This window comes from Protopterus annectens, chromosome 5.part0 (genome assembly GCF_019279795.1).
Source record: "Protopterus annectens isolate FY-2018-M chromosome 5.part0, PAN1.0, whole genome shotgun sequence".
Lineage (NCBI taxonomy): Eukaryota > Metazoa > Chordata > Ceratodontiformes > Protopteridae > Protopterus > Protopterus annectens.
This window is the reverse complement of record NC_056735.1, coordinates 913,750,320-913,771,977: the sequence shown is the minus strand read 5'-3', so window position 1 is coordinate 913,771,977 and position 21,658 is coordinate 913,750,320. Positions and strand designations below refer to the sequence as shown.

Here is a 21,658-nt window from a genome sequence, read left to right as displayed (position 1 = left end):
GAAAATCCCTTTACATAACACTAAGACAAAAGACACTTAGTTTCATGTCACATAATCCAGCACAAGTGTACAACACTAAATTTTATCCCCTTCCTTAGCCCTTACACTAATGCACTAGTGTACAACAGTAAATCTTTCCCCTTTCTTAGCCCTTACACTAATATACAGCACTACATCCTTCCCCTTCATTAGTCCTTACACTAATGTACAACAATCTTTCACCTTCCTCAATCCATACACTAATGTACAACACTAACGCCTGGATTTACTAATCTTCCGTGCAGGACTAGCTTAGTCCTGCATGGAAGCGACCATTTAGGAGCAGGATGGCAGAGCGCCATGCATATTAATGAGCCTCACTGCCTGAGCTCCTAGGCTTGCACAGAGCATGTAAGAGTGCAGGGACGTGTTAGAGAGCAGAGATCTCAGAATAAACACGCTCCCACAATGAAGAACAGTAGAAAGGGGTATGCAATGAGCGAGACCACTCACAGGTGACCGCATATCCCCAGCAACAGTCCCCCTTGTGTACAAGAGCAACAGAATGTATAAATAAAATGAAGAAACTGTTTTTTTTTTTAAATCCGATTACAATTAAGCATAGGTCTGCGGGTGTGCCCATCGCTTAGCTATGGTTAATGCAGCTTAAATGGCTGAAGAGGATAACAAGGAAGATATATGCCAATGAAGCAGCATAGCGATAGTGTAGTGGGCAGAGCATTCACCTTACAAGCAAACATTCCTGGTTCGAGTCCCACTGCAGCACATTCCATTTTCCATGGCAAAGCACATTATGAGTAATATTTATGTTGCATAACCCACTAAATAACATAATGTTATGAACTGGAATACTGCAGCAAATGCACAAATAAGCAGTGGTAAGCATATTTAAGCACTAGTAAATGTGCTTAAGCCCGTTTGCATGGCAGTAAACAATGCCCACACTGGTTAAGCAATTCTAAAGCTAACACTATGTAATCAGATGTAGCAGCAGGTTAGCAGTGCTTACCATCACACAAACCTGCTTACAACTGCTTTAAAGTTCCTTAATCACTCTGTATCCAACGGCCCATGTTATGCCCGGCAACAAAATAAACAAGCTCTGCAAGCCTTGAACCCAGGATGCTGCACACCATAGACAAAGCAATTTACCACTATGCCATGCCAGATATACATAACCTGGATGTTTTCATAGGAATATCATCTAGCCCAGTCATTAAACAGTATAGAGAATGTAGTCCAGCATTTAGATGTATGTGTATCTGTAAATATATTAATAACTAAACAGATACAACATATCTATATATGTGTATATATATATATATATATATATATATATATATATATATATATATATATATATATATATATATACACACACACACACACACACACATATATATATATATATATATGTAAAATATATAAACATATATACATGCAAATGCCTACATCAACACATATATGTGTCAACACCTATACGTCTACATATACACAGCAAGTTACATATATGTAAGCAGCTATATATCTATGTAGGTAAATACTGACATAGTTGTAGGTATGTAAGCAGATATATATATATATATATATATATATATATATATATATATATATATATATATAGGTATATATGGACATACATGTGTAGATATCAATAAAACTAAAACCGGACTGTCTCTGATGATTAAAGATGCCTTCTGAAAGACCAAGGATAACTGATAACAGCAAGAACAGAAGGAATCACCACAGGATAAAAAAGGAATCACCACAGGATAAAAAACTCAGTTTCTAACTTGAGACGTCTTTATTTGAAAACAAAAAATGAGCGCTTTCACGTAGGTTAACTACGCTTCTTCAGATATAATTAGAAGTAAAAAAGACACATCTTTTATATATAACTTGGCGGGCAAACCAAACAATAATACAGGCAATAAATCAATTAACAAACTTATTAAGTAATTAAGTTCTTAAAGTAGTTAAGTTCTCAAAATAATAAAGTTCCTAACACACTGATAGTTATTAGTATAAATATTAACATGAATATTAATTTACAGATATGTTATTATTTTATTAATTTTTGCATTTATTTTATCATTTATACATTAATATTTAGATGCTGCTTTTAATTCATCATCGAATTTATTAAATTTATTAATTCTTATGAACTAATATAAATCTCAAGTTTCATGATTCATTCGGTGTTATGACTATATACGTCAGTTTGTTCCATCGACTTTTGCTGAAATAATGCATTTCCTGTTCCCACAGTGACTTCTATTGCTGGTTTCATATGAAGTTTTTAGTTCTGTTGCTTTATTAGTTCTTTATATAGACACCTTCTTATAAGTCTTGTATAATTTAGCTAAGATTTTTTGCATCTTTTTTAATAACGCATGGCATACTGACATTATAATTGCGCATGTCATACTGATATCACATATGACAAGGTATAATGAAAACTACGCTGTTGAAATGATTTTTACACAGTTTTTTTAATTAATTTTAAAAGAGTTATGATGAATTAACAAATGTTTCTTACTGCTTTATAGAATTGTAGCAGTTTTTACTGATCTATAGAAAAACAACAGTATTCTGTTTTTAAGACACACGGAGAATACATTGTTTATTTGTCAGCACCATACAACTATCTTGTGCATTGCAATATGAACTGTAAAAACCTTTTAGAATTATGTGCCAAGTTTCATGCAGTTCTATAAGAACCTTTGGAGACTGAATGATATAATATGAGTTTTAATATTTAAATATTTGGATATATGTTATGTTTTGAGTGCCTTCAGTGTGTTAGGAACTTTATTATTTTGAGAACTTAACTACTTTAAGAACTTAATTACTTAATAAGTTTGTTAATTGATTTATTGCCTGTATTATTGTTTGGTTTGCCCGCCAAGTTCTATATAAAAGATGTGACTTTTTTTACTTCTAATTATATCTGAAGAAGCATAGTTAACCTACGTGAAAGCGCTCATTTCTTGTTTTCAAATAAAGACGTCTCAAGTTAGAAACGGAGTTTTTTATCCTGTGGTGATTCCTTTTTTATCCTGTGGTGATTCCTTCTGTTCTTGCTGTTATCAGTGTAGATATCAATGGGAGAATAACTAAATCATATATGTCCACATGCACTGTTAATGGGATTGAGAGGCCCCAAAAAATATGCGTCTTGTACGAATAGGTATACCCACCCCCCCAACAGTTAAACATGTCTGCCCCGCAATACACTACCAAGTGTTGCAGATCCCATAACCAGGTCCTGACACAACATGGACAGACTGGGCCACAGGATACCAAACAATAAACAGTAAGTAATGCAGGTGTATAGTTCAGCAGCCTCTATCTACACTCTGTACACAATCACTAGGTGGTAATGACTTCAGTTGACCAAATGGGATGTAACTGTTACATAACAAGGCATAACTAACACCATCATAGGCACACTGACAAAAAGAACAGTCTGTATGACAGGAGGCAGTAGGCCTGCATTAACCCAATTTATGTAAGTAATGTCAAGATAGGTGAATTGTATGGTACTGTACATCCAGATACCTTAAGGCAGCTCACCCATAATACCCCCATATTTTGTAACAGCCTAGGTTATTTATGGTGCACCCCCCCCCCGATTCAATATGGCCATATACCACTGTTACATACACGGGTCTCTGGAGTGCTTATGGGCACACATGTATTTTGTAGGTGAAGCCCACACATATATGGCCCCACCCCCACCGTATGTGTGGGGGATACAACAGCAGTAGACTGCTGCCAGGAATGGCAGCATGGTATACATATATGTGCTTATCTATCACTATCTGTATATGTGTAGACATATATTGCTCTGTATATGTATATATCTGGGTGTGTATATGCATATCTATGTACATATACATACCCATCTATATATGCCGATATGTATATGTGTAATTATCTATATAGATATCTGTATAATCATATGTACATATATTTTCACCATATGTCTTGGACATGGAGTGTAGCCCTACCTCAGCCCCTATAGTCCCAACTTCGTAGTGCAAGGGTATGCCACATATGTATAGCAGGTATATTAGTAGACTATTGCTACTGAAATAAGGATTGTCTTCACAGACATGGTGTGTGTGGGAGGTCACATCTGCTTTTCACATGTGCGCCATTGGCTACTGACAGACATCCTAAGGACATCATAGTATAGTACCACTGCAACCACATAATACTCCTGTGGACTACAATAGAGATATTGGACAATATATGTGGACATTCTGACACACTCTGTACAGTCCAGACGTATACACAGAACCCCTTCGTGCAGAACATGTGGACCAAGCCTGATAATATGGATGTTAACAGCATGTAGATGAGTATAACACATAATGACTGGTAGACATTGGCCCCCATAGGTTATGCATTCACACACCGCTGTCTTTCCTGACACATAACTGCTAGTACAGAGGTGCCATGGCCACATACTACCCACTAGATATTGACATACATCTGTACAGCATCCAACTGCTCTGTCTGACATACATGACTGTTAAGGGAGGACTGGCAGCAGTACATCTGGCAAGTATCTGGACATGACATCTCACTGGGTAAGTACTAAGCTGCTAGGCATGTAACACAGCACTGTGCAGGTTACAGGCAGACTGGCTCAACATTGGCCTACATCTCCTATGGGGGAATGCACATGTAGCTCCATATATAGCAGGCTCTACATGCATGTCACAGCACAGGGTAAGATACACCTTTGTGAAAGTGCAAAACCACAACCAATGTGAACAACACAGCCACAGCCACATATGGTAAGCTAGCATAATATTACAGTATATGGACTATCTGTTCAACACATTCCATATATGTGCCACTCTCACTCTAACCCTATATATACTGGGCCACTACACAATGTGGTCTGATGCCTGTCTGTGGTAAGGGACATGTGTGTGTATGGCCCTACAAACATGTAAGCCAGTACGGTAACATACAGTGGTGCAGCATGTAACATGAGATAGGACAGGACCTAAAACAATGACATCTACCTCAGTCTGTACAAAGGTCAAAGTACATATTAACAATACACACACTGTCGACATTCACCATAAGTACACAGACCTCAATACTGTACAAACAACCACAGAATGTCCAGGTTATGTCATTAAATATAACCCCTACTGTACATAACATGTTTAGCATTATGATATCTCTCTGGCTTGTTATCAGATATAATGACACTAATTATGGTGTACAGCACATATGCACCTCTTAATGCATGACATATGTACAAAGGTTGACAGAGTTGTGGCTGGAAGCATATACACAGGGCCAATATTGACATGTTGCTGCGATAACCTCATACATTTACTGTTGTAACAGGGTTTGTCGCAACATATGTCCTATGAGGGATATGAAGTCAGTAACTGTCACGGCTTTCACCATCTACAGACTGCTATTCTCACACTACCTTCTGCAGTCCACAGATAGATGCTCTGTGGGTAACACATAAAACCAAAGGCACCATACACTGCCCAGTGTGCAGATGACCCAACAGATGGGGATTCCTCATAAACATAGAAATTACATGGCAGGTATTAAAACATGTAGGACAGCCATATCTGCACACATCCTGTTAAACCAACATTACTCCGAATGCAGTATAGCAGCACTTATAGTTTGTAGTAAGGTCAGGCACATCCCACTCCTGTGTGTTGGCCTGTTTCCACAGTGTATGTTGTTACAGGTAAATCCCCAATCCATCTGAGATGCTGTTTGCCAAACAATAGATCGAGTTCCTGCTCCCACTGAATGAAAAGGCCCAACACCAACATGATGTTCCTAGATATTGGAGTGTGTTTCCATGCAATTGGCTATGGGAATGTTACCACAGCTGTTCCATATGCAATCAGCTAGGTGAGGGCTGCAATTCATGCTGAGGCCATCAGCTGATCATGAACATCACTTATAATACACATGATGCTGCCTAAGCAAAGCAGGTTCAAATCTCCACATCTACCAGTGAGGGAGTGAGAGAGACAGACAGAGGCAAAGACAAGTCAGGGAGGGGTGGGAGAGTAAAACTTAAACATGTTTGTGTCACACACCTACCAGCCCAGGGTATCAAATCCCTGCCGACTATGTAATGCTATCATAGTTCTATGCAGTTATTGGATGTGCCACATAGTTTACCTGTTGTGGAGCCCTCAGATCATATATGTGATGGTGACTGACATCTGCAACAGCGATATGGTAGCTATATGGTAGGTGTAGTACATGTGCCTGTCCGCATGAACAGGTGACAGTGTCAACAGAGCCACACTCTCACAGGGTCGCACACGCATTGACACACTTGTCAGGGCCAGGAATGCAACTCATCACTAGTGAGATTGTCACAACCCATTACTGTGCAGGTATAACATGCACCACAAGGGTCATACGGAGATTATATGGGCAAAGGGTTTGGGGAGGTATCTGACATCAGACAGCATGCTTCAGTATGCCAATGGGGATTGTAGTTAGTGTGAATGAGATCATACGCATCATATAACACACACACAAACACACAGGGTGCCAGTACTGACATGCATGGGTGCAATTCTGCACAGGTGTGTGGTGATAGACTCTGCCAGATGGCTATACAAGGCTAGGTAATGGGTATACCTTGCCATCAGGCCACATGACAATGGTCTGCATTGTGGCTCAGGGCTGTAGTTTCTGGATTTGCCCACACAGGTGGGTATTGTATCCACATCCAGTCACCTGGGTGACTATTGCATGTGGCCAATGCTGTGCATTGCTTGCCATGTATGTGTTCCTTCGTCCATGACATGGACAGGGTCTGGGATGTGCACACCTCCCACATGCATGTACAGTGACATGTTGAACTGTACCTGGGATGTCTGGCCCATGTTGTCTACACAGATTATCATCAGATGTGCCAGTCTTGGCCTCCTGTGGAAATAACTGGTAATGGACAGCAGGTTTACCGTGTACCTACATTGATATCATGCTAACAGCATTCCCTGGTGTCAGTGGCATCTGTCCATACAGGGCATGTTTTCAGGCATGGTATGTCCTTTGTTTGTCACATTTGATGGCACCACAGGTGTTGCAGGTGTTCAGTGGGGAATATGGGTAAGGTGCACCGTCTGCATGTATTTGCCTATTGGACAGATGGACAGGGTGCCCTGCCCTCTGTAGCCCACTGCAATCATGCCATAGTTACTATCAGTGGACAATATGCAGTGTACTACCAACATATTGGCTGTTGCCTAGGCAAGTGTGTGTATGCATGAGACGTGGGTTGAGAGCGTGCTCTGGGTAATACTGGGGTTGCTAACTGTGTTTGCCTGGCCTTGATGTCACATGAATGGGTATGGATTTGCATTCCAGCCTCTCAGCTATTTCACATATGTTATCCCTGTATGGTGGACATTGTGATATATACTAGGGCCACCATATAAGAAATTTGCAAAACCCACTCCACATTGGGCCCAGGTTACACACTCACAACCACCTCCATACAGGATACAAGTTACAAACACACACACACACACACACACACACACACACACACACCTGCTATGTCTTGGATTAGAACTCCTACCTAACTAGTTTATTACACTACAGCACTACACAGTTATAGTACATGCCATAAAGATTACTGGAGTACTCCTTCCCCAAAGGTGCATATCACATTTGATGAAATCAGCAGGATTGCCAAAGTAGAGCATTCAAATTGTACTGAGTGTGGCTAGGCTAAAATGCATTGCTCCCAACACAGACAGTGTAACATACACAACACATCCACAACCGGCATGTGTGGGTATAGATACCATAACAGAAGTCTAATTAACACTACAGCATGGAGCTGTTACAGGATGCACCATGGGGATTATTGGAGAATTCCTTCCCCAAAGGTGTATTTCACATTGGACGACATCAGCAGGATTGCCAACGTAGGGCATTTGAATTGTATGGAGTGTGACTACCCTAAAAAGCATTACTCTCTACACTGACACACACACACACACACACACATACACACACACACACACTTGCCACGTCGGGGATTAGAACTCATACCTAACTTATTTATCATACTACAGTAGTATACAGTTATAGGATGCACTATCGAGATTACGGGGCTACAATCTTCCCAGAGGTGTATTTCTAGGTGGATGACATCAGCAGCCTTGCCAAAGTAGAGCATTTTAATTGTAGGGAGTGTGACAACCCTAAAAAGCATTGCTCTCTACACAGACAGAGTCAGACAGACAGACACACACACACACACACACACACACACACACACACACACACACACACACACACACACACACACACACACACTTGCCAAGCCAGGGATTAGAACTCCTGCCTAACTAACTTATCATACTACAGCAATATACAGTTACAAGATGTACTATGGAGATTACTGAGCTACAACCTTCCCAGAGTTGTATTTCTAGGTAGATGACATCAGCAGCCTTACCAAAGCACAGTATTTCAATTGTAGGGAGTGTGACCACCCTATTGCTCTCTACACAGACACAGACAGACAGACACACAAATACACACACACACACACACACACACACACACACACACACACACACACACACACACACACACACACACACACACACACACAGTTGCCATGTCTGGGATTGGAACACCTACCTAACTAGTTTATCACACTACAGCAGTACGCAGTTATGGGATGCGCCACTGGTTTACTGGGCTACAACTCTTCCAAAGATGTGTTTCACAGTGGATGACCTCAGCATGCTTGTCATAGTAGGGCTATGAGGAGGGCAGTGTGTGTGCATGGGGCATAACCCATTCATCTAGGAGTTGACACGCCACATGCAGGCACAAACAGGGTCATATTTCACAAGTATGTGTATACAGCTGCTAGATGACTACTTCCTTTTACAGTCATGTTGCACAGCTAGCACGTATAGTCTGTAATGCTGACAGATATTGGCGGCTAGTATCTGCCATGAGTGACATCTGAACCTTGTGTGGTTGTGGCCCTTTGACTGGGTGGGACAGGCCTGGATGGCTCCTTGTCACAGTCACCCTCTTCCACACATCTATTTACGTCTACCTTTTACCTATTATAGTGTGTTGTCCATACATATATGCCTGTATTCCTATCCACTGTGCGTGCAAAGCATGAGTGGTGCATACTGAGGAGTGCCTGCACTAACATCTGCGACTACCAGATATGCCTGGTCCACTGGTGTTTGCAGACATGGTCTTCATGTGTTTAAGTATGTGAGTATTCCCAGTATGGAGTCTTACTGGGGACCTGGAGAGCAAGGGAGCGACCAGCCCCGGACTGACTGTGATCTCTGTGTGCTCTTCAGGGAAATTGCATTTTACTGTGCGTATTTGTTATCCTTTCTTCATATATGAGACACCTTCTCTGGTTTTAGTGGTGAGGATTGAGGCTCCTTGATTGCTGGACCAGGGCACGGGCATCACATATTAATTGGTGGCAGTGGTGGGATATCCACACCATATATTAATTGGTTGGCAAATACTAATTGACTTGTAGTGGTGTGGGTAGAGTGAATTCCTGTAGCTAGTGTACAGTGAGCTTTGAATGTGTTTTGTACTCTAAATCAGCCATGCAGTGAATACTCAGAGTTCAAATCACAATATATTTTTTCTTTTGTTAGCTTAGTTAGTCAGGTTGAGCAAGCAGCATATCAGCAGAGGAGTATGGAAAGCTAACCAGGAGCGAGCTGGCAGAGATGTGCCAGGCTAGGGGAATAGTGCATGGAAACCTGACTAAGGCAGACCTGATTTCAACCTTGGTTACAGCTGCATCAGAGAACAGCAACCAGGAGGGCAATCAGACTGGCAGTGGAGATATAATAACCTCAGAGAATGGACAGCTCAACCTTTCTGCAGAGGACTTAAAAATCTATCTGGAGCTAAAGAGACTTGAGTTGTAGGCCAGGCATTTGGAGATAAAAGCCAAGGAAAAGGAGAGGCAGAGGAAGCATGAGAGACAAATGCTGACTCTTCACCAGAGTCATGGAAGTAATGGGGGAAGGGAGTAACTGGACCCCAGAATCACAACAGGTCAGTATATTTCTTCCACAGTTTAAAGAGGGGCATAATTTTGATAGTTTCATTAATATGTTTGAGAGGGTATGCAAAGAGTATAGTATTGACCAAAGGCTCTGGGTACGGTTCCTGACCACCTTACTCTATGGTAAAGTTGCAACTGTATTGTCTAAAATGTCTGACGTTGAATGTTTTGATTATACTGCTGTAAAAAATTGTCTATTAGAGTTTTTTAAGCTAACAACTGAAACGTATAGGAAAAAGTTTTGTGAGCATAAACTCAAGGCAGATAAAAGTGTGTGTGAATATGTTGCAGAACTGAGCACTTATTTCCATAGGTGGGTGAGTGGATGTCAGGTCACCACTTCTGAAGGGCTTGCAGACCTTTTGGTGAGGAACAAACCGTTAGCACTTTGCCTGAGGACATGAGAATATGGTTAGCTGATAGACAATGTGCTACTTCAGATGAGTTGTGGAAGAAATGAGACCTATACCTGGCAAGCAGGGCAGCCCTTCACAGGAAAGGGCCCCCACCAGTACTGCTCATGAGTTTAAAGGAACCCATGTTGGGCAGCACAGACTGCCCCAACAGAATCTCCAGTAGCAGGGGAAGCCACTAGTCCAGATACATGTCCAGGAGCTAGGGTTAAATGTTTTCAATGCAACCAGTGGGCCATGTGGCATACAGGTGTCCACAGCGGCAAGGTGGGAAACAAAAGGTGAGGGAAACAGTAAATGGGAAAGACAAAATGCCAATAGTAGGTTGTCTTGAGAGAACAGGGGTACTGAACTTCCATACTGTGGATGTCCTGATAGGGATGGATTTGGATGAGGCAGTATCATGTGCTTTGGCATTTACATGCAGTGGGGCTAGGAGACAAGCATGTGGGTCTGGTAGCCTGGGGGAGACCCAGACAGACTGCATGCTTGCAACCAGGACTGGTGAGGTGGTTACTTCAGGGAGGAAGCTACTCTGTAGCAGTGAGACTGAATGTGAACCACATCTGCTTGGGGGTACTGATGGTCCCTTGGACAGAGTGGCTACAAAGGTAGAGGTGAGTAGTAGTACCCAGGCTGACAGTAAGGCAACACTGTCAGAGGATGCCAGATTTCCTGTGGAAGGGCAGCTGGGAAGGGTTACAAGGAGAGAGATAAGACAGGCTCAGCTCTCAGACTCTACATTGCAAGGCCTGAGGCAGGTAGCTAGAAAGGCATCTGATTCTCCAAGAAAGAGGAATCTGTATACTGGGACAAAGGGTTACTATACAGAGAGTGGATCCCTGAGGGAGGGCTTGAAGGTGAGAGAGTACAGCAGTTGGTAGTGCCTAGAGCCTACCATCTGGTGCTTCTAGCCATAGCCCATGATATTCACTTTGCAGGTCATATGGGCATAAAGTGTACAAAGAGGTGTTTTAGGCAGAACTTCTATTGGCCTGGAATTTCCAGTGATGTAACAGGGTAGTGCAGGACCTGTGAGAAGTGCCAAAAGGTAGGCAAGGCAGGATACAAGGTGAGAGCTCCTTTGATGCCTTTGCCTGTGATTGAGATGCCAATTCAGAGGGTAGCTATGGATATTGTGGGTCCCCTGAGTACTCCAAGTTCCACAGGGAAAAAGTATATCCTAGTGGTAGTGGTTTATGCTACACGATACGCTGAGGCATGGTTTTGTCCTCCACTGAGGCAGAGAAGGTGGCAAATGCTTTGTTAGAGATTTTCAGCAGGGTAGGTTTCCCAAAGGAAATGCTGACTGAAAGAGATGCCAATTTCATGTCAGACCTGCTGGCTTGTCTGTCAAAGTCCTGTTGGGTGAAGCACATGAAGACAACCTCCTACCATCCCCAGCCTAATGGTCTTGTTGAGAGTTTAAACTCTACAATCAAGTCCATGATTGGACATTTGCAGATCAGTTTAAGAGGGAGTCGGACAAATACTTGCCCCATCTGTTGTTTGCTTACAGAGAGGTTCCGCAGGAATCCACAGGTCTTTCACCCTTTGAGTTGCTGTATGGGTATAGGGTGAGGGGACCTCTAGATTTAATTCAAGATGAGTGGGAAGGTGAGTGTGATTCTCACAAGGAGTCTGTTGTAGCATAAACCTCAGGACAAGGCTCAGGGAACTCATGGGCTTGGCCCAGAAGAACCTGGCAAAAGCCCAACAACAGAAAAAAGGTGTGGTATGACAGGAATGCTTGAGCTAGAAAGTATGCTGTGGGGCAGTAGGTAATGGTTCTCATTCTTGTCAGACACAACAAACTGCAAGCAGCTTAGGAGGGACCCTACAAGGTGGAAAGAAAGGTAAGTGATGTTAATTACATGGTGGAACTGCTAGGCAGAAGGGAGGGGCACAAATTGTACCATGTTAACATGATGAAACCTTACCATGATAGGAGACACTTGTACTGAGCATTTGCAGTGGATTGCAGGAGGAGTCTGAGGGAGATCTCCTCAGTGAGGCTCGGGCTGACACCTAGGTGGAAGGGGTAGCAATGTCCCAGCAGCTATCTCCTACCCAGGTTCGAGAAATCCAAGCAGTATTCCAGGAATTTGGGGACACGTTCACTGGGAAACCAGGGTGCACCCACCTGGGGCAGCACCAGGTGGATACAGTACCCCAAAGGCCTATTCGGCAGGCCCCTTATAGAGTGCCTGAGAGAGTCAAACAGACTCTGGGGGAGGAGGTACAGGAGTTGTTGGAACTAGGGGTGATTCAAGAGGCCAGCAGTCCCTGGGCTTCCCCAGTGGTGCTGGTGCCATAAAGGATGGCAGCACCAGGTTCTCTATGGACTACAGGAAATTAAATATTCACACAGAGTCAGATGCTTACCCCATGCCTAGGACAGATGAGGCCATAGAGCAGCTGTGTGGGGCTAAGTATCTTACAACCATTGATCTTACCAAGGGTTACTGGCAGGTGCCCTTGACTCCCAGTGCTAGAGAGAAGTCAGCCTTTGTGGCTCCTTTTGGAGTGTATGAGTTCACAACGATGCCCTTTGGAATGAAGAATGCCCCAGTGACTTTCCAGAGGCTGGTAGATTGTATCCTAGCAGGAGCAGGAGGGTTTTCCCTTTCTTACTTAGATGATATTGCCATCTACAACCATTCCTGGGCAGAGCACCTTCAGCATGTCAGGGAGGTGCTGGGCAGATTACAGAGGGCAGGGTCAACCATTAAACTGAGCAAATGTCAAGTGTGTATGACAGAGGTTGCCTACTTAGGACATAGATTGGGGAGTGGTAAGATAAGGCCAGAAGCTGCCAAAGTGGAAGCCATTCAGGAATGGCCTGCACCTGTCACCAAAAAGCAGGTGAGGGCATTTTTAGGGACAGCAGGGTACAACAGTAAAATTTGTCCCCAATTATAGTACCATAGCTCCTCCCCTCACAGACCTGACAAGGAAGAACAGGCCAGATAAGGTAGTGTGGACTCCAGTATGTGAGCAGGCATTCCAGAAACATAAAGAAGCTTTGGGAGGACCCCCTGTATTAGCCAGTCCAGATTACAGCACATAATTTGTTGTGCAGGTGTATGCTTCAAACCATGGGGTGGGGGCTATACTTAGCCAGATTTCTTCAGAGGGAGAAGAGCACCCAGTGGTTTATCTCAGTCATAGGTTCCAACCCAGGGAGGAATGCTATGCAGCTGTAGAAAAGGAATTTCTAGCCGTAGTGTGGGCACTGCCAGAACTTCAGCCTTATCTGTATGGAAGGAAATTCACATTTATGACAGATCACATCCCTCTAACATGGTTAAACAGAGCCAGCCATCAAAATGCCAAGATGTTAATATGGAGCCTGCGACTGCAATCATATGATATGTCAGTGCAGCACTGCAGTGGGGTTAGCAATGCCAATGCAGATGGACTCTCAAGACAGGAAATGGGGTAAGGTACACCCAGATAGAACTAACCATCTCAAGCAGCATTTCTCAAGGGTCACTTGAAAAACTAGCTTGAGTTCTGTGGGGGGGGGGGGGGGTGAAGGCTGCCAGCCTAGCCAGATAGATTTTTGCAGATAATTTTATCATTTGTAAATATGAATGTAAACTACATGCTTGTTGTCTTAAATGTAAAGAAATAGTGTTACATGTGGAACTGGGAAAAAAATGTGACAACAGCTCACTCTTCTGACCAAAGTAAAGCATATGGTGACCCTTTCATGTAGACAGTGGTGCCGAAGCCTCTAGATGAAGAAATTCTTGCTATTGTTTTAACCAAGAGTTAAATTGCTAGATTTCAACATGCAAATGTATTTTATTGCTCTGTTTCCTGACCAGCTGCAAGATAACAAAAGGAGATGTTAAGAATGTAAATGCAGTTTCTGTTAGCCTAGGAACCCAGGAAAGTGTGAAGAATGATGTAATGTGTAGCCTGGAAAACCCTGGAATGTGTGAAGAAGGATGTAATGTGAATCAGAACTGCAATTTCAATTTAAACAGAGAAAACCAGAGATTATTAAGCATTTTTACCTTGACCATCCAGCTCACAGCACTGTCTTACTCATATGTAAGTTATCTTAGACTTGTGTTTTCTTTTAGAAATAGCTAGAAACTAGAAAGATTAGACTAAGTGCTTTTCTGTGATGTCAAAACTGTACTACTGATTTATTTTGAGTATATCTCTGTGATCTCTGAACTCTTGACTAGCACTGTGTAGTAAGAAGTATTGCCTTGTGTTTTTATTATTTATTATTAAATATTTTAAAACCTTTCAACTGTGGCTGTTTTTTGTAGAGATAATTTAAGCTCTAGAGTACATTCATATTTATAGTGGGTCTTTATTAGTTCAACGACATATTAGGTTGTCAAATCTATAATGATTGACACTTAAGTGTCGAACTTGCAAAATCACGAATGGCCATTTAAGCGAATTGTTTTCTTGGGAAAGAATTCAGTAGGCCGCCTGCGAACAAAATTAATGTTTCACCCTAAATAAAGTTGGGTGCTTTGACCCCCACACTCCCTGATGTGGAGGGCTGTGCCCTCCACACCCCCAACTAAATATACACTCCGAGATCGCTCCCCATTGCCAAAAGGGCAAATCTCCGATAATGGCCAAGCAACTTCTTTTCTGAGGAAAGAATTCGCTAAAATGACCGTTCGAAAATTTACAAGTTCAATGCTTAGGTGTCGATCATTACAGATTCGACAACCTAAGTTGTCAATGAACTAATATAGACCCTTTATAGTGATTACTGTACCAAGTCACTCAAATAAGCCTTGACTGTTTAGTTATACTACCAATTGGATAATAATATTGCACAGTAATATTTGGACACCCTTTTAAGGGCCTTTGAGTACCTGATAAGTATTAGGTTGGTGGTGACAGGTGGTACTACTGTATAGTCTGGGTATTAGGGGCACAGCTGGAGAACCTGTGCCACCCTTGCCCAGGAGTGTCTTTGTGGTTGTATAAACTCTTATCTCAAAGTGTGTGTGTGTGTGTCAGCTACTTGGGCAGGGACACGGAGCACTGGTTGGACAGAGAGGGTGCTGGAGGTTTTAGCTTGCCCAGCTAAGCTGAGATATGGACCCTATAGCTGTGCCAGTGGGGAGTCTTATTGGCAACCTGGAGAGCAAGGGAACGACCATCCCTGGACTGACTGTGACCTCTGTGTGCTCTTAAGCAAAATTGCATTTTACTATGTGTATTTGTTATCCTTTCTTCATATATGAGACACTCTCTCTGGTGTTACTGGTGAGGACTGAGGCTTCTTGATTGCTGGGATAGGGCACAAACATCACATATTAATTGGTGGCAGTGCTGGGATATCCACACCATATATTAATTGGTTGACAAATACTAATTGGCTTGTAGTGGTGTGGGTAGAATGAATTCCTGTAGCTTATGTACAGTGAGCTTTGAAGGTGTTTTGTACTCTAAATCAGCCATGTAGTGAATACTCAGAGTTCAGACCACAATTGTTTTATTTATTTTTTGTTAGCTAGGTTAGTCAGGGTGAGCAGGCAGCATGCCAGCAGAGGAGTATGGAAAGCTGACAATGAGGCAGCAAGCAGAGATGTGCCAGGCTAGTGGACTGGTGCATGGAAACCTGACTAAGGCAGACCTGATTGCATAGCCTTGGTAATAGCTGCATCAGAAAACAGCAACCAGGATGACAATCAGACTGGCAGTGGAGATATAATACCCTTGGAGAATGGGCAGCTCAAGCTTTCTGCAGAGGACTTAAAAATCCATCTGGAGCTGAAGAGACATGAGTTGGAGGCCAGGCATTTGAAGATAGAAGCCAAGGAAAAGGAGAGGCAGAGGAAGCATGAGAGACAAATGCTGACTGTTCGCCAGAGTCATGGAGGTAATGGGGAAGGGAGTAACTGGACCCCAGAAGCACAACATGTCAGTAAATTTCTTCTGCAGTTTAAAGAGGGAGATAATTTTGATAGTTTCATTCATATGTTTGAGAAGGTATGAAAACAGTATAGTGTTGACCAAAGGCTCTGGGTACAGTTCCTGACCCCATTACTTCGTGCTAAAGCTTAAACTGTATTTTCTAAAATGTCTGACGTGGCATGTTTTGATTATACTGCTGTAAAAAAATTGTCTATTAGAGTTTTCTAAGCTAATACCTGAAATGTATAGGAAAAGTTTTGTGAGCATAGATGCAAGGCAGATGAAAGTTTGTGTGAATATGTTGCTGAAATGAACACTTATTTCCATTGCTGGGTGAGTGGATGTCAGGTCACCACTTTTGAAGGGCTATCAGACCTTTTGGTGAGGGAACAAGTCCTTAGCACTTTGAATGAGGACATGAGGATCTGATTAGCTGATAGACAATGTGCTACTTCAGATGAGTTAGGGAAGAAGGGAGACCTATACCTGGCAAGCAGGGCAGCCATGCACAGGAAAGGGGCCCCCAGTACTGCTCATTGGTGTAAAGGTACACATGATGGTCAGCACAGACTGCCACAACAGAATCTGCCAGTAGCAGGGGAAGTCACTAGTCCAGGTGCATGTGAAGGAGCTAGGGTTAAATGTTTAAAATGCAACCAGTGGGGCTATGTGACCTACAGGTATCCATGGAGGCAAGGTTAGGAACAAAAGGTGAGGGAGACAGTAAGTGGGAAAGATAAAATGCCAATAGTAGGTTGTCTTGAGAGAACAGGGGTACCGAATTACCATCCTGCAGATGTCCTGATAGGGAAGAATTTGGATGAGGCAGTATCATGTGCTTATGCAGTTACACACAGTGAGGCTAGGAGACAAGCATGTGGGTATGGTAGCCTGGGGAGAACCAGACAGACTGCATACTTGCAGCCAGGATTGGTGAGGTGGTTACTTCAGGGAGGGAGCTTCTCTGTAGCAGTGAGACTGAATGTGAGCCATAGCTGCTTGGGGGTACTGATGGTCCCTTGGACAGAGTGACTGCAAAGGTAGAGGTGAGTAGTAGAACCCAGGTTGACAGCGAGGCACCACTGTCAGAGGAAGCCAGACTTCCTGTGGAAGGGGAGCTGGGAAGGGTTACAAAGAGATAGTTAAGACAGCCTCAGCTCTCAGACTCTACATTGCAAGGCCTGAGGCAGGTAGCTAAAGAGGCACCTGATTCTCAAGGAAAGGGGGAATCTGTTTACTAGGACAAAAGGACTATACAGAGAGTGGACCCCTGTGGTAGGGCTAGAAGGTGAGAGAGTATGGCAGTTGGTAGTGCCTAGAGCCTACCGTCTGGCACTTCTAGCCATAGCCCATGATATTCCCTTTGCAGGTCATATGGGCATAAAACGTACAAAGATGTTTATTAGGCAGAACATTTATTGTCCTGGAATTTCCAGAGCTGTAACAGGGTACTGCAGGACTTGTGAGCAGTGCCAAAATGTATGCATTGCAGAAGACAAGGTGGAAGCTCATTTGACACCGTTGCCTGTGATTGAGGAGCCAATTCAGAGGGTAGCTATGGATATTATGGGTCCTCTGAGTACCCCAATTTCTACAGGGAAAAAGTATATCCTAGTGTTAGTAGATTATGCTACACAATACCCTGAGGTAGTGGCTTTGTCCTCCATTGAGGCAGAGAAGGTGGCAGATGCTTTGTTAGAGATTTTCAGCAGGTTAGGTTTCCCAAAATAAATACTGACTGACAGAGGTGCCAAGTTCATGTCAGACCTGTTGGCTTGTCTGTGGAAGTCCTGTGGCATGAAGCACATGAAGACCACCCCCTACCATCCCCCGATTAATGGTCTTGTTGAGAGGTTAAACTCTACAATCAAGTACACGCTACTGGCATTTGCAGATGAGTTTAAGAGGGAGTGGGACAAGCACTTGCCCCATCTGTTGTTTGCTTATAAAGAGGTTCCCCAGGAATCCACAAGTTTTTCACCCTTTGAGTTGCTGTATGGGCTTAGGGTGAGGGGACCTCTAGATTTAATTCGATATGAGTGGAAAGGTGAGTGTGAGTCTCACAAGGATCCTGTTGTGGCATATATCCTAAGCCTCATTACAAGGCTCAGGGAACTCATGGGCTTGGCCCAGGAGAACCTGGCAGAATCCCAACAACAGAGAAAGGTGTGGTATGACAGGAATGCTCGAGCTACAGAGTATGCTGTGGGGCAGTAGGTAATAATTATCATTCCTGTCAGACAAAACAAAATGTGAGCAGCTTAGGAGGGACCCTATAAGGTGGTAAGAAAGGTAAGTGATGTTAATTACATGGTGGAACTGCTAGGCAGAAGGGAGGGGCACAAATTGTACCATGTTAACATGATGAAACCTTACTATGATAGGGAGACCCTTGGGCTGAGCATTTGCAGTGAATTGCAGGAGGAGTCTGAGGGAGATCTGAGAACTGATCTCCTCAGTGAGGCTTGGGCTGACACCTAGGTGGAAGGGGTAGCTATGTCCCAGCAGCTATTTCCTACCCAGGTTCGAGAAATCTGAGGGGTGTTGCAGGAATTTGGGGACATGTTCACTGGGAAACATGGGTGCACCCTCCTGAAGCAGGTGGATAGAGGACCCCAAATGCCTATTAGGCAGGCCCCTTATAGAGTGCCTGAGAGAGTCAAACAGACTTTGGGGGAGGAGGTACAGGAGATGTTGGAACAAGGGGTGATTCAAGAGTCCAACAGTCCCTAGGCCTCCCCAGTGTTTCTGGTGCCAAATAAGGATGGCATCACCAGATTCTCTGTGGACTACAGGAAATTAAATAGCCACACAGAGTCAGATTCTTACCCCATGCCTAGGACAGATGAGGCCATAGAGCAGCTGGGTGGGGCTAAGTATCTTATAACTATTTATCTTACCAATGGTTACTGCCAGGTGCCCTTTACTCCCAGTGCTAGAGAGAAGTCAGCCTTTGTGACTCCTTTTGGCTTGTATGAGTTCACAAAGATGCCCTTTGGGATGAAGAATGCCCCAGCAACTTTCCAGAGGCTTGTAGATCATATCCTAACAGGAGTAGGGGTTTTTCCCTTGCTCACCTAGGTGATATTGCCATCTACATCCATTCCTGGCTAGAGCACCTTCAGCATGTCAGGGAGGTGCTGGGCAGATTACAGAGGGCAGCGTTGACCATTAAATTGAGCAAATGTCAGGTGGGTATAGCAGAGATCTCCTGCCTAGGACATAGATTGGGGAGTGGCAGGATAAGGCCAGAACTTGCCAAAGTGGTAAGCCATTCAGGCATGGCCTGCACCTGTTACCAAAAAGCAGGTGAGGGCAGTTTAGGGACAGCAGGGTACTGAAGAAAGTTTGTCTCCAGTTATAGTACCATAGCTGCACCCCTCACAGACCTGACAAGGAAGAACAGGCCAGATAAGGTAGTGTGGACCCCAGTATGTGAGAAGGCATTCCAGAAGCTTAAAAAAGCTTTGGGAGAAGCCCATGTGTTAGCCAGTCCAGATTACAGCAAATAATTTGTTGTGCAGTTGGATGCTTCGAACCATGGGGTGGGGGCTGTATTTGCCAGGTTTCTTCAGAGGGAGAAGAACACCCAGTGGTTTATCTCAGTTGTATGCTCCAGCCCAGGGAGGAATGCTATGCAGCTGTAGAAAAGGAATATCTAGCGATAATGTGGGCACTGTAGAAACATCAGCCTTATCTGCATGGAAGGAAATTCACTGCTATGACAGATCACAACCCCTTAACATTGTTAAACAGAGCCAGCCAGCAAAATGCCAAGTTGCTAAGATGGAGCCTGGGGTTGCAAGCATATGACATGTCATTGCAGCACCACATTGGGGTTAGCAATGCCAATGCAGATGATCTCTCATGACAGGGAATGGGGTAAGGTACACTCAGATGCACCTAACTCTCTCAATCAGCGTTTCCCAAGGGTCACTTGAAAAACTAGCCTGAGTTTTCCTGGGGGGAGAGAAATGTGAAGGCTGCCAGCCTAATCAGATAGAATTTTGCAGATAATTCTGTCATTTGTAAATATAAATGTAAACTACACGCTTGTTGTCTTAAATGTAAAGAAATAGTGTTACATGTGGAATTGGGAAAAAAATGTGACAACAGCGCACTCTACTGACCAAAGTAAAGCATGTGGTAACCATTTCATGTAGACAGTGGTGCTGAAGAGTCTAGATGAAGAATTTTTTGCTATTGTTTTAACCAAGAGTTAAATTGCCAGATTTAAACATGCAAATGTATTTTTATTGCTCTGTTTCCTGACCAGCTGCAAGATAACAAAAGGAGACGTTAAGAATGTAAATGCAGTTTCTGTTAACCTGGGAACCCAGGGAAGTGTGAAGAATGATGTAATGTATAGGCTGGGAACCCCAGGAAAGTGTGAAGAATGATGTAATGTGAATCAGAACTGCAATTTCAATTTAAACAGAGAGTACCAGAGATTATTAAGCATTTTTGTCTTGACCATCCAACTCACAATACTGTCTTGCTCATATGTAAGTTATCTTAGACTTGTGTTTTCTTTTAGAAATAGCTAGAAGCTAGAAAGATTAGACTAAGTGTTTTTTCTGTAATGTCAGAACTGTATTTCTATTTATTTTAAGTATTTCTCTGTGATCTCTGAACTCTTTGAACTCCTTTTTTTGCTCAAATATTTTTTATTAATTTTCAAATAATTCCATTGTATAATAATTTTAATGTATTTTCTGAAAAATGGAACAATATTATTAACTATATACAATATTTACAAATAGCCCAACATTTAATTATTATATTGATCAGTCTATTCAATGTAACATTATATTGATGTGAGACCATTTGTTCCTTTTTCTTTCATCTTCATTAAGAATTTCAGTTCAAGTTTAGTGTCTCGATGAGTGATAGTATTTTTTCCCATGGATTCTTGTTCCATCGTCTTGGTGTTATTCTTAGTTTTTTAACTCTGGTTTCTGACAATGCAGTTTCCTTCAATATTGACAGAAATTCTTTAAATGATGGTTCCAGATTTGACTTCTATTTTCTAGTAATACATTTTCTAGCATTTGCTAGAATGTTCCAAAGTAAGTAGAGATTGCTGTTATTTAATTCTAGATTTTCATTACCATTTAACAAAATTAGAGATTTACTTACTATAAATGTATGTGAAAATATGGCTTGTATAAAGTTGCCGACATCTTCCCAAAATTTTTTAACTTTAATGCAGTCATGGAATACATGTATCCAATCT

General features: G+C 42.7%; 1 protein-coding gene across 7 annotated transcripts in view; it reads right to left on the bottom strand.

The window, feature by feature from the left end:
* Positions 1–21,658, bottom strand: part of CNTN5 (contactin 5) — a 5,719,910-nt gene that overhangs the window by 5,320,287 nt on the left and 377,965 nt on the right. The gene's annotated exons all lie outside the window — the stretch shown is intronic.